This window comes from Drosophila sulfurigaster, chromosome 2R (genome assembly GCF_023558435.1).
Source record: "Drosophila sulfurigaster albostrigata strain 15112-1811.04 chromosome 2R, ASM2355843v2, whole genome shotgun sequence".
Lineage (NCBI taxonomy): Eukaryota > Metazoa > Arthropoda > Insecta > Diptera > Drosophilidae > Drosophila > Drosophila sulfurigaster.
In genome coordinates this window covers 6245490-6262363 of record NC_084882.1, presented here as the reverse complement: position 1 = coordinate 6262363, position 16874 = coordinate 6245490, and positions in this window count along the sequence as shown.

Genomic DNA, 16874 nt, shown 5'->3' with positions numbered 1-16874 from the left:
AACTGAGAATAAATTGGGGAAAATACAACTATTATATCCTAAATATTTCAAAAACGTCAAAACCCGATTCTCTCAATCTATGACTGTAGACCTCACCAACGAATCTAGAAAAGAGGAGGAAATCCTCAAAATCCATAATAGAGCACACCGCAGTGCCGAAGAAAATAAAATTCAATTAGCAGAAAAATTCTACTTCCCCAAAATGAAACAAAAAATAAGCAACATAGTAAGGCAATGCAAAATTTGTAATTAATCTAAATATGACCGACATCCCCCCTAATCCGGAACTAAAAAAAACTCCAATACCAGAATATCCCGGTCACATCATTCACATCGACATTTACTCAACCAAAGGCCATTTAGTTCTTACAGCAATAGATAAATTCTCAAAACTAGCGCAGGCACGCATAATCAATTCAAAAGCAATAGAAGACATTCGAACACCACTTAGGGACATTATTTTCTATTATGGAGTTCCTAAGTTCGTTGTAATAGATAATGAGAAATCTCTCAACTCAAGGTCCATAAAATTCATGCTTGAGGATCAGTTAAATATTACAATTTACACTGCGCCACCATATAAGAGTACAGTTAATGGACAAGTAGAAAGGTTCCATTCGACACTTTCCGAAGTAATGAGATGCTTACAGAAAGAAAACCACCATAGAACCTTCGAAGAACTCCTAGATAGAGCCATATACGAATATAACTAATCTTTCCACTCCACAACCAAAAAGCGACCATTAGAGGTATTCTTCGGAAGGAGAGTCACGACAAACCCAGACCAGTACGAACAGGCCAGACAAGACAATATTGACAAACTTAAGATAGCACAAAATAAAAATTTACAATTCCACAACAAAAGCAGGAACGAAATAATAACTTATGAGCCAGGACAAGAAATATATGTAAAAATAAAAAAGGGTTCAAAACTTTCCCCAAGATTTAAGAAAGAATTAGTTAAAGAAGATAAAAATACAAACATTTTAACCGAATCTGGAAGAATCGTACATAAAAGTAACATCAAATCATAATATTCGCAGGGTATTACTATGGACAATAACGGAAGCTACAATGGACATTACAAACTACACGAACGCTCAGACAGTGACCATTCATAGGGACTGGGAATGTTACAGACATCCTCAACAAAATTAGTACATGTAATAGACCTTAATCAAATCCAGGAAGCACTAGACCTACTTAACAGTCACACTGAAGAGGGCCTAAAGCGTAGTCCGCTATATTCAACAATACATCATGAGTTAATCGCTACCACTAACGCACTCAAAACAATAACAGATTCCCCAAATAAACGAAAATCTATGTCACTAAATTGGTTAGGTACAGGTTGGAAGTACATAGCAGGCAACCCAGATCATGACGATCTCGTCATGTAAAGGAAAATATCAATAATCTCATCAGTAAGTGGAGCAAAGAATTAACAAACTTACGACCTTATCGAACTCCCTAACTAATTCAATACAAACAAGTAAGAAAGTTACAGTCGAGTGTGCTCGACTGTGAGATACCCGCTACCCATTTTTAATAAAGGCAAAATATTGCGGTATCATTTTCAAAATATACCGAAAATACTAAAAATACTAAAAATACCAAATGGTATGTTTGGTATATCGATACAACACACCATTCAAAATATACCATAGACGACACAATGTACCAGATTGTCACCCAAAGCAACTCAGACCCCTAGTAAGTAGGCGTTTTTGCCCATACAAAAGTATTTCTTTAATAACTTCCACAATTTTTATCTGATCGCAACCAAATTTTCAGGAATCATAACTACTACAGTAATTATTGTATATACCAAAATTCGTAGCTCTAGCTTTAAAATTACACTTGTTATTCGATTTTTTGATTTGCGGGGGCGGAAGTAGGCGTGGCAAAAATTTGAAACAAACTTGATCTGCGTGCAAACATAACAAATGCTGTCGAAAAAATTATAGCTCTATCTGTTATAGTCTCTGAGATCTAGGTGTTCATACGGACGGACGGACAGACACACAGACACACAGACGGACAGACGGACATGGCTATATCGTCTCGGCTGTTGACGCTGATCAAGAATATATATACTTTATAGGGTCGGAGATGCCTCCTTCTACCTGTTACATACATTTCCTGCCGGCACAAAGTTATAATACCCTTCTACCCTATGGGTAGCGGGTATAAAAAGTAGTTTTCTTAGTAACGAGGTAGCCATTAGCCTTCATAATGAAATCCGATTATTAAAAGATGAAATAGTAAATATCAAGTATGCCACTCAGTGGGCCAAATTAAATATAGTAAATACTCTTTTACTAAACGAAAATGAACTAACAGAAATTGGAGAAATATTTAGAAAAGGCAATATGCCACCATTGTCAATCGAAGAGATAATGGAATTCTCCGATATATCAATGCTTCATAATAAAACTACACTTTTGTATATTGTCAAAATTCCTAACCTAGAAGAAATTGAATATCAAGATATTTTATTAAAACCAATAGTAAAAAATAACCACGGACATATGACCGGCTCGTAAAACACGGAACGACCTACTTGGTGGACGTAGAACGGTTCGTCCGTATCGCTATCCTCGGTGGGAGGGCGTTGGTAACGCTCCGCTTCCGTCTCTGTCGGCGACGTAGGTCGGCCATCGACTCCGCGTCCTTGCCGTGGATCGCGACGTTGTCCAGGCCGGGGTGACCAGGCGCCGGGTGGAAGGAGGCATCTCCGACCCTATGAAGTATATAAATTAACAAAACGTTATGTTTGTTTTATTAAAAAAAGCGATTGCTTTATTTGGTTGCCAAAATGGAACTAACTTATGACAATTCTAATTCTTATAATGAAAACTCGCTGCCGCTACCGCTGCTGCCGTCGCTGCTGACGATCCCGCGTTGGCGCTGGTTGCGCAAGTGCCCCACGATGGATATTGTGCTGACACAGGGCATGTGGCACTCGCTGCTGCTTGCGATCCCGCGTTGCGCAAGTGTCCCACGATCGATGTGCTGACCCAGGGCATGTGGCGGATGTTCTGCAGACTTTGCAGAGCTTGCAGAATTCGCTGAGTGCATTTCAGGTGTCGATGCACTTAGCCACCTTCTGGTGTGTCAACATTGTTGTTAACTCCTCCCCCTTTAAGCGCGGACGTCCTCGGACGCAATGTAGAAGCGTTTTCGCGTTCCATTGCTTGGAGTTTCGACTTCCTGTGCTTGTGTGGCCTTCTGTAACTCTGAAGCGGATTTCAGCTTCCATATCCATATGGCCATTATGATGTATGTTATCACTAAGACACCAAAAAGTCCGAAGCTGATAGAGTTTGCCTTAAAGCTCTCAGTTCTTAGCGTATCCAGTTTCCGAGTGTTATTGATGTTGATTTCTTTCAGCATTTGTAGCGAAAGAACCTCTTCTGTTAACGTCTTTTCGGCCATTAATTGGAAAAGTGGGGGTGTTGCTTCTGCGTATTTTGCTTCTATTGACTCGTACTTGTCTTCGTTGATGTAGACTGTAGAGTTTTGGAACTGTATTAGATAAGTTCCTTCTAGCTCCATTTCTTTTTTGTCGATTTTAATGTTGCCTTTGAAGCTGTTGAGAAGGATGGTGCCGGTCACTATCTCCTGATGATTTGGGATATGTTGATTGTTGATGGCTTTGCAGTGTGGTTTTCTATTTTGAAGTAGCGGTGCTATGCAGGAGTCGTTACTAAGATTAATAACATTATTTTTATTACAAATTGTCTTATCACTAAATGTTTCACATTCTTGTATTATAGCGTAAATAGTTTTGTTACAAATTACTATTTTTCATATTTTATGTCATTTATTACATTGTCTTGCTTAACTGCTTTAATTATCATAGAGTTACATGGTTGTGTTCCTACTAGGGGTATGTTTACCATATAGAGCATACTATTGCCGTTTGTTGTTATCTTTATTTTAGCAAATTCAAGTAATTCTTCTATATTGGTAAACATTCCTTCTTCATTACTTAATATTTCTTCTATTTTATTTACTTCGATTTCTGATAATATAATTGAGTTTACAGTGTTGGTTTTAGCCCAGCTTATTGCATTTACTAGATTGTTTAAGTCATTTTTTAGAAGTTGAAGTTTTTATTTTAAAATTGATACAAAATTTTCTTTAATATCATTAGTGTCTATAGTGTGTTTTAATATTGCGTTTGTTACGCGACTCATTTCATTTATTCCTGCAGTTAATTTTTTATTTATTATTACCTGTATATTGTTATTTTCTAATTGTTCGTTCAATTTTGCTATTAGAATTTCATGATCACTTCTGTCCGGTGTACCGGCCAGCCATTTCCATGCTGTTCCTAAAGCATCTATGGATCTAATTTTTCGTTTGTTCGGTCTTAACCTACGTAACTCGTTTTTTAATTATATTTAGTTCATATTCCCCATGTTGAGGATGCCTATCATACTTAGAAAGTTTGCAAGTTTCGCACTGCTTGGCAATAGCCGTTACTTTCTTTGTTAAACCTGGGAAAACAAATTTGCTGAGAATTTGGATTTTGTTTTCGATTGGATTTCTATGAGCTCGAACATGCTCTTTGACGATTATCTCATTCTGGTCAGATTCTAAAGGAATATCCTCTACTTGGGTTTGTGTGTATCTTACTTTATAACTACTGAAATGAAAAGGGTAAATATTTTGAATTTTCCCCATTATTCTTTCAGAAGTAAGCAAGCCGTTTACAATTTTTGGGTCAAGCCTTTCTTTTAAAAAATTTATCAGGTCTTCTTCAGAGTACTCTCTTTTCTTTATTGTATGACGATGATACTGGAAATGGTAATTCGAATTCGTAAGATTCCCTATCTGAAGTCAGTAACTCTCGTCGCTATGAATGGTAGCTGTGGTGCTATTTATCTGAGCACCTGGAGGATTTCTAGATAGGGCATCTGCCACTACGTTGGAGGTTCCTGGTTTGTATCTGAGTTCGTGATTGTACTCTTCAAGGTAGCTTTTCCACCTTTTGAGTTTACCATTATGATTTTTGTTGCTTAATGCAAAAGTTAATGGTTGATGATCAGTGAATATTATAACTTTAGAAGTACCGTAAAGGTACATGCGTAGACTTTGAAGAGCCCATACTAAGGCCAACATTTCTTTTTCATTCGTGGCATAGTTTTCTTCAGTGCTAGTTAGTGTACGCGAAATAAAAGTGATCGGTCTGCCATTCTGCTCTAGTACTGCGCCTATTGCGTAATTTGAAGCATCTGTTGTTAGCTGAAATTCTTTTGTGAAATCTGGGTATGCAAGAATCACATCTTGCGAAACTAAAGTATTCTTAATTTTTTCAAATGCATTTTTACAATTCTGGTCAAAAACTATGTTTACTTTATGAGAGATATTTTTTGAAGAACGACCATTAACTCCTCTGAGTAGGGTTGTGAGTGGCTTTGCTAATTTGGCATAGTCACGAATAAAGCGTCTGTAATAACTTGATAGCCCTAGAAAGGATCTCAAATCCTTTAAGGTCTTTGGTACCGGAAAATTATTAATAGGCTTAACTTTTTCTTTGTTTGTTTTTACCCCGTTATTAGAAATAGTGAAGCCGAGGAAATCAACTTCATTTCTAAAGAATTCACACTTATCGATTTGTACCTTCATATTTGCTTTGGCTAAAGTGGAGAATACTTTATCGAGATCTTGGGTGTGTTCATCTTCAGATTTGCTAAAAATTATGATATCGTCGATATAGACATAGCATCTTGTTCCGATATGTTCTCGTAAGATGTCATCGAGAGCTCTTTGGAAGATAGATGGGGAGTTCTTTAAGCCAAACGGCAGTCTGGTGAATTCGAACTTTCCACCGTTTACTGAAAACGCTGTCTTCTCTATATCCTTTGAATTAAGCGGGATCTGGTGAAAGCCGCTTTTCAGATCGAACACTGTGAAATATTTATTTCTACCTAATTGAGCGATGATCTCGCCAATCTCTGGAATTTGGTATCGATCTGATATTGTTATAGCATTAAGTTTTCTATAATCTATAACAAGTCTATATTTCTTTTCACCAGATGAATCTGCTTTTTTCGGTACTATCCATACTGGGGCATTATAAGGTGACCGTGAAGGTCTTATTATGCCATCATCGAGCAACTGATTGATTTGTTTCTCGACTTCTGGTCTTAGAGAGGCTGGGTATGGATAATGTCTGCTATGAGCTGGTAGATCTGTGTTTGTTCTGATTTGTTATCTTGTACCGCAGTGGTATACGTTAATTTTTCGTCAGGTTCCGAAAATAGTTCAGTATGTTTTTTAACTATTTGATTGAGTATGTCTTTTTGACATACTGTCATGTGTTCTGTTCGGATTTTAATATGATTTACTGTCTGGGTTGCCAATTGCTTTATCTTTACTTTATAATTGCCTTTTATAACCAGAATATCATTCTTTACGTCGATCACCGCATCGAGTTTTTTTTAGTGTATCATTACCCAAGATACCATGGAATGTTTTAAGAGTGGGTAATAAGAAGAATTTAATTGGGTGATCAGGACAATTGAATAGACTAATGTGAGTGTGGTGGGTAATCTTAGTTTGCCCTCCTACGGAATTTGCAAAAAAATGGCTTTTCGTTAAGTTTCGGATTGTGTATTAGATTTGTCTGAATATAGTTTTGGTTAGAACCGGTGTCAATTAAAAATTTGAAAATTTTCCCGTCCCTCGTAGCACAATTGAAGTAAGGCAACGAAGAACTGTTCAATCTAAAAAAATGGATATCGGAAGTATCGACTGTCTCTAAAACGTGGCCCTCATTGGTCTGATCGTCCTCTTCATATGAATTGGTTAATCCATTTTGTTCCCAAGCTTCATAGTAGTCTTGTTCGGATGTCTCTTCAGGATAAGGAGACGGATACTCATTATCCGCGAATTGTTCGGCTTCTCCAGTGGATACATGGAATTGCCTTTGATACTTGAGAGGCTGGTTTGCTTGTGAAAGCGGCGGTGGTCTTTTTCCCGCAAAGTTATTATTCGGACGATTCTTATAATTTATCCTATTTGACCTAATGGATGGATCTACGTCCATTGGTACTGGCTTAGGCTCTGGCTTTGGTCCAGTTGGACGAGGAGGTGGAATCGGATTGGTGACTTGAAGCGGGCGCTGTGTCTGATAAGGCCCTTGTCCCATTTGAGGTTGTTGCCTATATGTCTGGTATAAATGTGGTGGAGTAGGATTACTCATGGTGGTTTTACCACTTGGATGGTAATAAAGTCTAGGGTCGAAGCTCTTCCAATTGTTTTGATTGTTATTGGATATTTTGTGGCTGGTTGGTAAAGATTGTCTTGGTGGTAGACCCGGTGGTGTTTGTCTAGATCTAGGTGCGAACATATTTCTATGCTCTTGGTTTTCGAGTAAAGTACAGAGATGTAAGGCATGGCTTAGATCTCTTGGTTCCTTAATACCAAGATGTCTTGGTAAATCTCCATTGAGACCTCTCACAAAAATGTCTAGAGCTTTTCCGCGATATACGCTTGTTAATGCTCTTATTGCTTCCGGAGATTCCTCCGTTGCTCCGATCTGGTTCAAGATCAGTGACAGATTGTGATAAATTGCCTGGTAAAATTCATGAATGGTCAAATATCCCTGCTTCAATGAGGACATTTGATACTCAAGGGTCTTCAAGTCTCTTTTGTCTGCATAATGTGCTGTAAGGCATTTCGAAATTGCCTTCCAGTTTAGTGGGGTGTTATTAGATTCAAGGACAGTTTCGGCTTCGCCAACTACCCTGGTTCGGATGGCCAGAGTAACCAGATAAAATCTGTGTGAATTTTCTTGCCCCTCGAACATGCCTACTATTCGATCAACATTCTTTTTCCAAGAGTTGAACGTGGCTCTATCTCCTGAAAACTCCTTAATCAATTTACAAACATCTGGGACTTTGTCTTGGTCATGGCCTGCTACAGGGCTCACATAAGGTATGTCACTAAAGTGATCATGGCCATGAGCTGTTGACTCTGATGGGAGTGTTTCTTTGATCAGTGCGAGTATAACTTCTCTTAATTCTGGACTAGTTACCGGAGTGCTGGTGGCGGTTGGTTCGTTCTTTCCAGATCGGGAACAACCGGCTAAATCGAGGTTATTTATGGCTGTTGTTAAAGAATCAGGCATTGTCTATTGGATAAGGTTTTTCAATTCGGACAATGCAAAACACTGGTTGATTTTAAGCGGACCACTTTTTTAAAGATTATTTTGTGTTTTAATTTGAAATTCGAACGGCAAAATTTAAAGAAAAATTTTTAATTTTTTTTTTTAAACTCTTTAATATTTCTTATAATTTTTTTCTGAATTCGCTTTCTAATTTTGTTTTTTTAAAACCAGTAGCTGGTTTGTTCCTTCTATCCTAGAGGGTCCCTTAGGAATCGTAGGATTGGAATAAGTTATACTGCGTTTGCAGTGTTTTATTTTTTTGTTATAGTTTTACTTTTTTTCATATAAATTGGCTTAGATTTCTATGTTTGTATGATTTTTGTTTTCACTTTTACTGTGTTTGTTTAAATTTTTAATATTTGTTTAAATTTTTAATATTTGTTTAATTATTTTCACTTTCTTGATTTTCAATGGGCTTTAATTGCTTAAATTCTACGCTTACAAGATAATATACATCCGGCGAATCTATCCCACGCTGGTCCTTCGGATGGCTCCTTTTCCTCCTATTGCTGTGCGGCGGCGCGGCGGTGCAACGGCTACTGGGGATCCTTAGTGACACTTTGAATTGCGCGGTTGTCTGCGAACGGGTACTACAGACTTTGTCGGCGGTTACTTTTGACCAAGCGAAATCGTACAGTTCAATCGCGAGGAATAGATTTTATTCCTTATAAATCGCACTCACGTCGTGGCTTTTATAAACGAACTTATAGCGAGTTACACTGTGTGGCTACTTAAGTACGCGACGCGAAAGTCTTCTGTTTTTATTTCACTTGGTCCCTGCTCGGGCGCCAATTAACAAAACGTTATGTTTGTTTTATTAAAAAAGCGATTGCTTTATTTGGTTGCCAAAATGGAACTAACTTATGACAATTCTAATTCTTATAATGAAAACTCGCTGCCGCTACCGCTGCTGCCGTCGCTGCTGACGATCCCGCGTTGGCGCTGGTTGCGCAAGTGTCCCACGATGGATATTGTGCTGACACAGGGCATGTGGCACTCGCTGCTGCTTGCGATCCCGTGTTGCGCAAGTGTCCCACGATCGATGTGCTGACCCAGGCCATGTGGCGGATGTTCTGCAGACTTTGCAGAGCTTGCAGAATTGGCTGAGTGCATTTCAGGTGTCGATGCACTTAGCCACCTTCTGGTGTGTCAACATTGTTGTTAACTTATATATTCTTGATCAGCGTCAACAGCCGAGACGATCTAGCCATTTCCGTCTGTCTGTCTGTCCGTATGGACACCTAGATCTCAGAGACTTGTAGGGGTGAGCAATGTCCGTTAATTGCAGTTTGAATTTGAATTGTATGGCGGTATCGATATTTGCGACGCGACTGTTGTGCAAGCTAACAGCTGCTCGCGATAAAATCTGCATTCGATGATTGATGCACTCGTATATTATTATCTATCGAATATTTGCAGTGAGTTGGCAGGATCACTTTTGCCATTCACATAAGTATCGTATTAACTAATATCGATATCTAACTTAGATAATCAAGCAATATCGATATTCACGCTTAATCTAGGCTAGACCATCACTTTTCAATTCGAAAGCTACAAAGATAGTGTGCCGCAGCAAAATATTAAAAATAAATCTGACGGCATCCGTCATAATATTATATATATATTTTATTGGTGTTGTTCGGGAGTGCGCACTTTTCAAAGTGCATTGTTTTTATTTTCTTTGGCCCTCTTCTTGGTTTTACAAGGTACGTAGCGAGAAAACCACATTTCATAATTCTAATTAGTACGTTTTTCCTGGTGTAGGATATTGTGTGTAATCACGTGGCAACGACCACAGTATAGCACACATCAACTGATCTGCAACTGCAGAGGCCCCGCGCCAAAAAGGCGTGGCAACAACTTTGCAAAGGGAGCTGCCACCATACGCCTAGATATTTGCACTTGAGTCACCAGTTTAGTGACGCCGAGGACAGCAAGAGGCTGTAGTGCGCCATGCGCTGCTGAGGCTGCGCGTTTCGCAGACTCATTGCTACGACTCGCTGATATGTGTTGCCGAGTCCGCACCACTCGTCGTCGCATCCCTGATTGGATGTTGTGTTGACAGTACGATTGTCACTGGAGGCCACTGCTGATTTTCGTTGCTGCTCCTGACGCCGCCGATAGTGCTGTTGCACTCACTGCCGCCTTGGTTGCCGTTTCTTTTCTCGTATACAATTTTTCTTGTCCATACAAAATGTTCAACAAAATAACGTAAATTCAATTAAAAATAGTATTGAAATATAATTCATATTTGAATTTAAATTTAAATTTTATATTTAGTATTATATTTTAAGTTAGATATAATCCAATAGTAAGTCCTCATATGGGTATGGTATGTATATAATATTATATCAAAGCTGTTATATATTCTAATCATTTTTTGAAGTTCACCCAGCTCATCAACTCATCAATCATCACAGGCCTGTCGAAATCGATGCAGTATAAAAAATCAGCGTATAATGAGTATGTGTAAGTACGGCATAGCCGCAAAAAAATCGTTTGTAATTTGTATATGACAGCTATTATTTTTGTTATTATTTTTCTTATTAGTATTATATTCATACCCATCCTATTAGGGAATACTAGGCAAAATTAATATAGTAGGCAAATAATGCATAAAATGAAGTTATGTACATGCATTATAGTATATTTGAATTCTTTTGGTATTAATCTCTTGGAATAATCATGAAGTCGAAATAAATTATAAAGTAATGAGCACCTGATATTACTTGTTGTTGCTTAAATTGGGTAAAGGCATAGAGCCAGAAGCTTTTACAGGTTGGGAGGGTAAAGAAGAAGAACATAACCATCTTCGTTCTTCATATTTATATATTGAATGCATATGCTTCTTAACCGGTCTATCGGTTGATATCCTATCCTGTCTGTTCCCGTCTTAACTCTGTCTACCTTCTTTTATCTGTGTGGCACGGTAGCTTACTAGGTGGCAAAAGACCCACCCCACTTTCCCTGAGCTTTAGTCGACAATGTAGGCAGAGTATGCTTCCAGTTGGCTGCCCACTCAGCGGGTAGTCTTATTATAAGACGACGCCCAAGACGTGTTCATTACATAAATAAAATGGCGCCCAACGTGGGGCCGGAGATCGTGATAAATCGAAATGCAGCTCTAAATGGAGTCGCCGTTTAATAAATAAATTGGCGCCCAAACGTGGAGCCGTAGATAGTAATACAAAAAAAATGCGCTCTAAATGGAGTCGCCATTTAATAAAATGGTGCCCGAACGTTGAGCCGAAGTTGTGTTAGAATAAAATGTCCAACCAATTAGCGATCCAGAATCTAGGTATCGCATCCCCGCGCTTCCGGTTACCTTTTTCATATTCCCATTTCCTTCCTCAACCGCCATCCAAATCTTTAGTAGTGCAGTGTGTCAGCTGTTTGATTATTCGGAAGTGTAGGTAGTCTGCTAATTTTCGTGGAGCCTAACCAATAATCAATCAAGTTGGCCAATATAATACTAACCACAGTTAGTAGTCTCTAAAGCTTATTCGACTTGTCATCTAATCACTCTGGAATGTTAGAATTAACCTCAGGTTGATCTAAACCAAGTGATAGATTTCAGTCATCAGTAAGTTTTATATTCTGTTTGAATGAGTGAGAAAATTGAGATTGCTCTTGTTGGATTATTCCGGCAAGTTCCTCTTTTCCTTCATCAACTAATCAAAGATTCAGTTCATTTACTAAGAAGTATTGCAGGATATATATATTTGTTTTTATGCAACAAGTAATAAAAGGATAAGTCCCAATTAAAAGATTTTTGAGAGAGAATAAATAATTTTGTTGAATATTATTTTCTGAATTTAAATAATATTGTTGAATATTATTTTATTGTTGTTGTTATATAATAATATTGTTGAATATTATTTTCCGAATTTAAAATTGTATAGAGAAAACAAATTTCATTATGGCAGTTATTCGTAGTACAGAGGATTTAGTTTCGTTAAGCAACGTGGCCCAAGAATCCATTCTCTGCACTATTTGCAACGACGTCCATTCTGAAACAGCTTATACCGAAACACGGTGTAAACATAAATTTCATAGTTCTTGTTTGTCAGAGTGGTTAAATGGTAATACCACTTGTCCAAATTGTAGGCAGCCATGTACTCTTACACATAGTGCCGAGAATTTGTCACGTATGGCAGGTCCCAATTCACGAACCACATTGGGTAGACCTCGAGGTGCGAGTAATAATCCCGCCGGAGCTATTCCAAGAAATCGTCCAGTAACTAGGTCGACCAATAGAAACACCCAAAATACACGCCAATCAGTTGGTGCTGCAACTAGGTGAGACTCGGGAAGATTCGTTCCTATTAGCAATGTGAGTAATTAGGATCACATTCAACAAATGATATCAAGTTCTTTAGAAGCTCATAGAACAAGTATTGCTGCAGCAGTGTCTGAGCAAATTAACACGGCTTTACGTAACTTGAATCTTTCTTCCTTTCGAAGAGGATCTCGAGACGAGTCACAGCTCGAATGGGATAACGAGATTCCTGACAATGTGCCAAGAGCTAATGACTCTAATTCGAGAAACAGAGCCTCAGATGGACGTACGAACATGAGTGACTACTCCACTGATAGGCCTGACCGAATTTCCAATATTATTTATAATTGGAAAATTAAGTTTTCTGGTTCAGCCAATGATCTTCCTATAGAAGATTTTATATATCGTATTAATTGTCTTACGACCCAATATTTCAATGGCAACTTCGACGTATTGTATCAATTTGCCAATTTACTTTTTTCCGGTTCTGCTCTTTCCTTTTATTGGCGAGTTCATAAGACAGCAGGTCATATGAATTTGATTGAGCTATGTAATAAGTTACGAGAACGTTGTCAAGATCAAAGATCGGATCGAGATATTAAGCAGGCTATGCGACACAGAAAGCAATTAAGACTTTTGTGACTTTTGATGACTTTCTGGATGCGATGGTGGCTATCGCAGATTCTCTCAAAAACCCGTTATCGGAGTTTGATATCATAACAGAAGTCAGACATAATCTGAGATCTGATCTGAAGCACGAGTTATTGCATATAGATACACCTAGTCTAGCTATATTGCGAAGAGAATGCCATAGACACGAAGATTTCTTTAGAAACACGCGTTCGAGACAGCGTGAGAATATTTCTAGGAGAATTGTCAATGCCATTTCTCATGATGGGGATTCTGATAATCAATCTGTATCAGAACCTGAATCGAATGAAGAAATCTGTGCCTTACTTGAAAAACAAAATTTAAAATGTTGGAATTGTGATGAATCTGGTCATCGTTATCACGATTCTCTAAAAACTCGTCGCATTTTCTGTTTTGGTTGTGGCTTAAAAGACATGTATCGCTCTACTTGTCCCAAATGTCGACCAGCACAGGAAAACTTAACGAAGGATGTTCTCCAAATTCAAACGAGGAACATCCGACACTAGCCTTGGATTCCAACATAATGACTTCTCTACCTGATTTCTCTTTACACATTGCTTCCAGCTTTCTTTGCATTGTCGCCTTCAAGGTCGCCAGTTCCTTTTGCAAGCCAACATTTTCCGTTTCGAGTACGCTCTTTTTGCTCTTTCAGATCACAAACTTCTTTGTGGTGTTCCTGCATCAAGTTTTCCAATTGTTGCTTGGCAAGTTTTTCATTTTTCTGCGCCAATTTCAGATCACTTTCGGCTTGATTATACAAACTTGACTTTTCCGATGTCAGCTTCAGTTCGGAACCATATTTTTGTTTCCGTAAAGTTAGCTCCTTTTTCTGTGACTCTTTTATCATATTTTCATATATCTCGAAAGTATTTCTATTTTCTTTAGAGCCATTCATTTCGTCAGCTAAGTATGTGAGAGAAATTTGATCAATTATTTATGTAACAATTTCATATTAGTTGCTTTGGTTGATAATCTGGAGTATTTTGAGAAAAAAAGTATATCGATATTAATATTATTAATCTAGTATATTTTCAAAATACTGCAAAATGCGAAACGGGTATTTCTCAGACGATCGACTGTAGCTATCTTATTTGTTTTATTTATGGGTGTATTTAAAAGTAATCTACTTATGAGAGGCAAATTATTTATTTTTATTTTATTATATTAAATCTAGTATTTAATACTACATTTAATAGAAAAGAGACTACTGGCTGCTGGGGCCTTCGACTCGAAAAAAGTATCTGTACTTATTATACTTTAAATTTAGTTTTCATTATAAACTTATACATTTTCATTATATTATCATTTGAAGGGGTTTGTAGGAGGCGGGAAGGTATCTGGGAACCAAACTCGGAAACAGGATAGAGGATATCATCCACAGTTAGGCTGCCACCACAGAGTGGGCATGGAGGTTGTGTTGTGCAGGCTAAAAGGTGTCCGTGTGTGCATTGAGTGTGACCGATTCGCAGACGGATAAACGTACTGCATGCTGGTCTCTTTGGCAATTTGGTGGGGACAGGTAACAAGACCTGCGTCTGTTTGAATACATTTTATAGGGATGGAAGGAGCGCCGGATAGTCGTTTTATATCAGACCAAACCTTCTTTGAGTTGGAAAGCGAAGATATGCATACGTGAGGTGAAATTTTAAAGACATCGACGCTTAGCCGACAGTACAGCCTTTTATACTGAGCTTTTTATATTTTATAAGCGAAGCGGATGACATTTGATTTTTGAAAGTGTGAAACAGGCGTTGCTTTTCGTCTCTTAGCTGCTAGAGGGAATGATTCCACCAAGGAACCCGGTTTAGTTTGGGGATACTAAAATTGGCTACAGCTCTAGTACATTTGGTAACCCGAGCTACTTCGTGATTCAAGCACCCAGTTTTTCAGTTGCGCACAAATTTTTCAGATTCGTTTTCAATAATCGTCCAGCTTGTAAAATCTGTCTGATATTTGGGCAGATGGGGAGTTGTCGGGATAGAATTGGACGGAAAGGAATATGGTTATAGGGAAGTGATTACTGCCGTGCAGATTATCAAGGATAACCAAGCTACACCTGTGAATAATTTGGGGAGATATAATTGAAACATCAACATGGGTGAAGGAATTGTGAGTTGAAAGATGGGTTGCCGAACCGTTGTTAAGGACAACCAAATTTTTATCCGCAATGGCGCGCTCAATGTTCTTTCGCGGCGACTGGAAACAGACGATCCCCATAAGGGCTCTACGCATTAAAGACTCCCACCATCATCAGAGGCCCATTGATCAGGTCAATGATAACAGAAATGTCGTTGCTTGAGAAAGACTGGCAAGGAGGAATATACTCGTATGCGTTGATAATAGTAATGATATTACCAATATTCGGCTATAAAGCTGAACAGAGAATAGGGGAGTTAAGAGTTGTGTGGGTATGTGGAATATGACGTTTAATGAGAACACCGACGCCTTGCTTGGCCGACGTGTTTTGTGGTAAGTTGAAAAAGTAACCAGTGTATGCCCTAGGGCAGATGGAGTTGTTGTTAACAAGAGTGTAAGTTCACTATAATTATTTAAAATACCATTTATATTCCATTGCAAGATTTTAATAGACATCTAAATTAAAAGGGGTATGTTTATGTTTGCAAGATAAGGAAAAACCAATGGGGAGACTTGACTACGAGTCAAAGTCTCATCAAAAATTAATGAGTTCGAAAGTTCAGTTGTATGATTTATGGGAGAAATAGGTTCATGTGAATTGAGAATATTGTTTGTGTTAATATGATGAGTTTGTAACGAATCTATAAATTCGTTTGCTGCTAATCTAAGAGCACGACATTTTGATAGGTTGTCTTCGACAATATCGGAGAGAGGTAATTTTGACGATGACGTAGAGGCAGTGGGCACCGCCTGGTAGAGCGTATTGGAACGTTCTCTGAGAGTAACTTGCTTATCACAAGTAACTGTAGTTTTTGGCTGGTTTGCTCTGCTCGCCGGAGAGGCTGAAGTTTGTTGACCTGCTGCAGTAGCAGCATAAGACGAAGAGGTAGCGCTTGATTTTGGATGTTGTTGTTTCAATAATATGCGATCTTCGCGCATACTGCATTTTGTGTTAGCAATTAGGAGAGGAGGCGACGTGCTCACCGTTACAGTTGGCGCAGAAAGTGCGATTGCAGGGATCGGGGTGATGTGGAACTAGATTGCATGATACGCAAGTGGCTGTATTTTTACAGTGCTTAGCAGTGTGACCCAACAGTTGACATGTTTTGCATCTCATTGGGTTTGGAGTGTATTCTCTCACCTTACCAGAGTGCCAACAAATGTTCAGTTTGCTAGGTATACTGGGAAGATCAAATATAATCACGATTTCTCAGGTAGGCTTAACGATACCGTCAACTGTTCTGGAGAACTTAAAACTGAATGAACATGCTGGGGTTTAAGCTCAGCGACAATTTCTTCCTCAGGAATATTGATTAGATATGGAGCATATATAGTACCTTTCACAAATCTAAGGGAGTCATGAAATTTGCATTCTATAGCGCAAATGCCAGTCAAATGAATAACTTTTAGGCAACGTTGGGCGACATCCTTGGATTTTATCAAAACTAAAATATTGCCATCACGAAGGGTGGAAATGGATATAATTTCCTTGCTGATGATATTCAGATCTCGGTGTACCACGAAACACGAGAAATCGGAGATGGGCTTGTCACAGTTTTAGAGTAAAATCTTCTGAGAACTTTTGGTATGAATGTTTATACCCGCTACCCATAGGGTAGAAGGGTA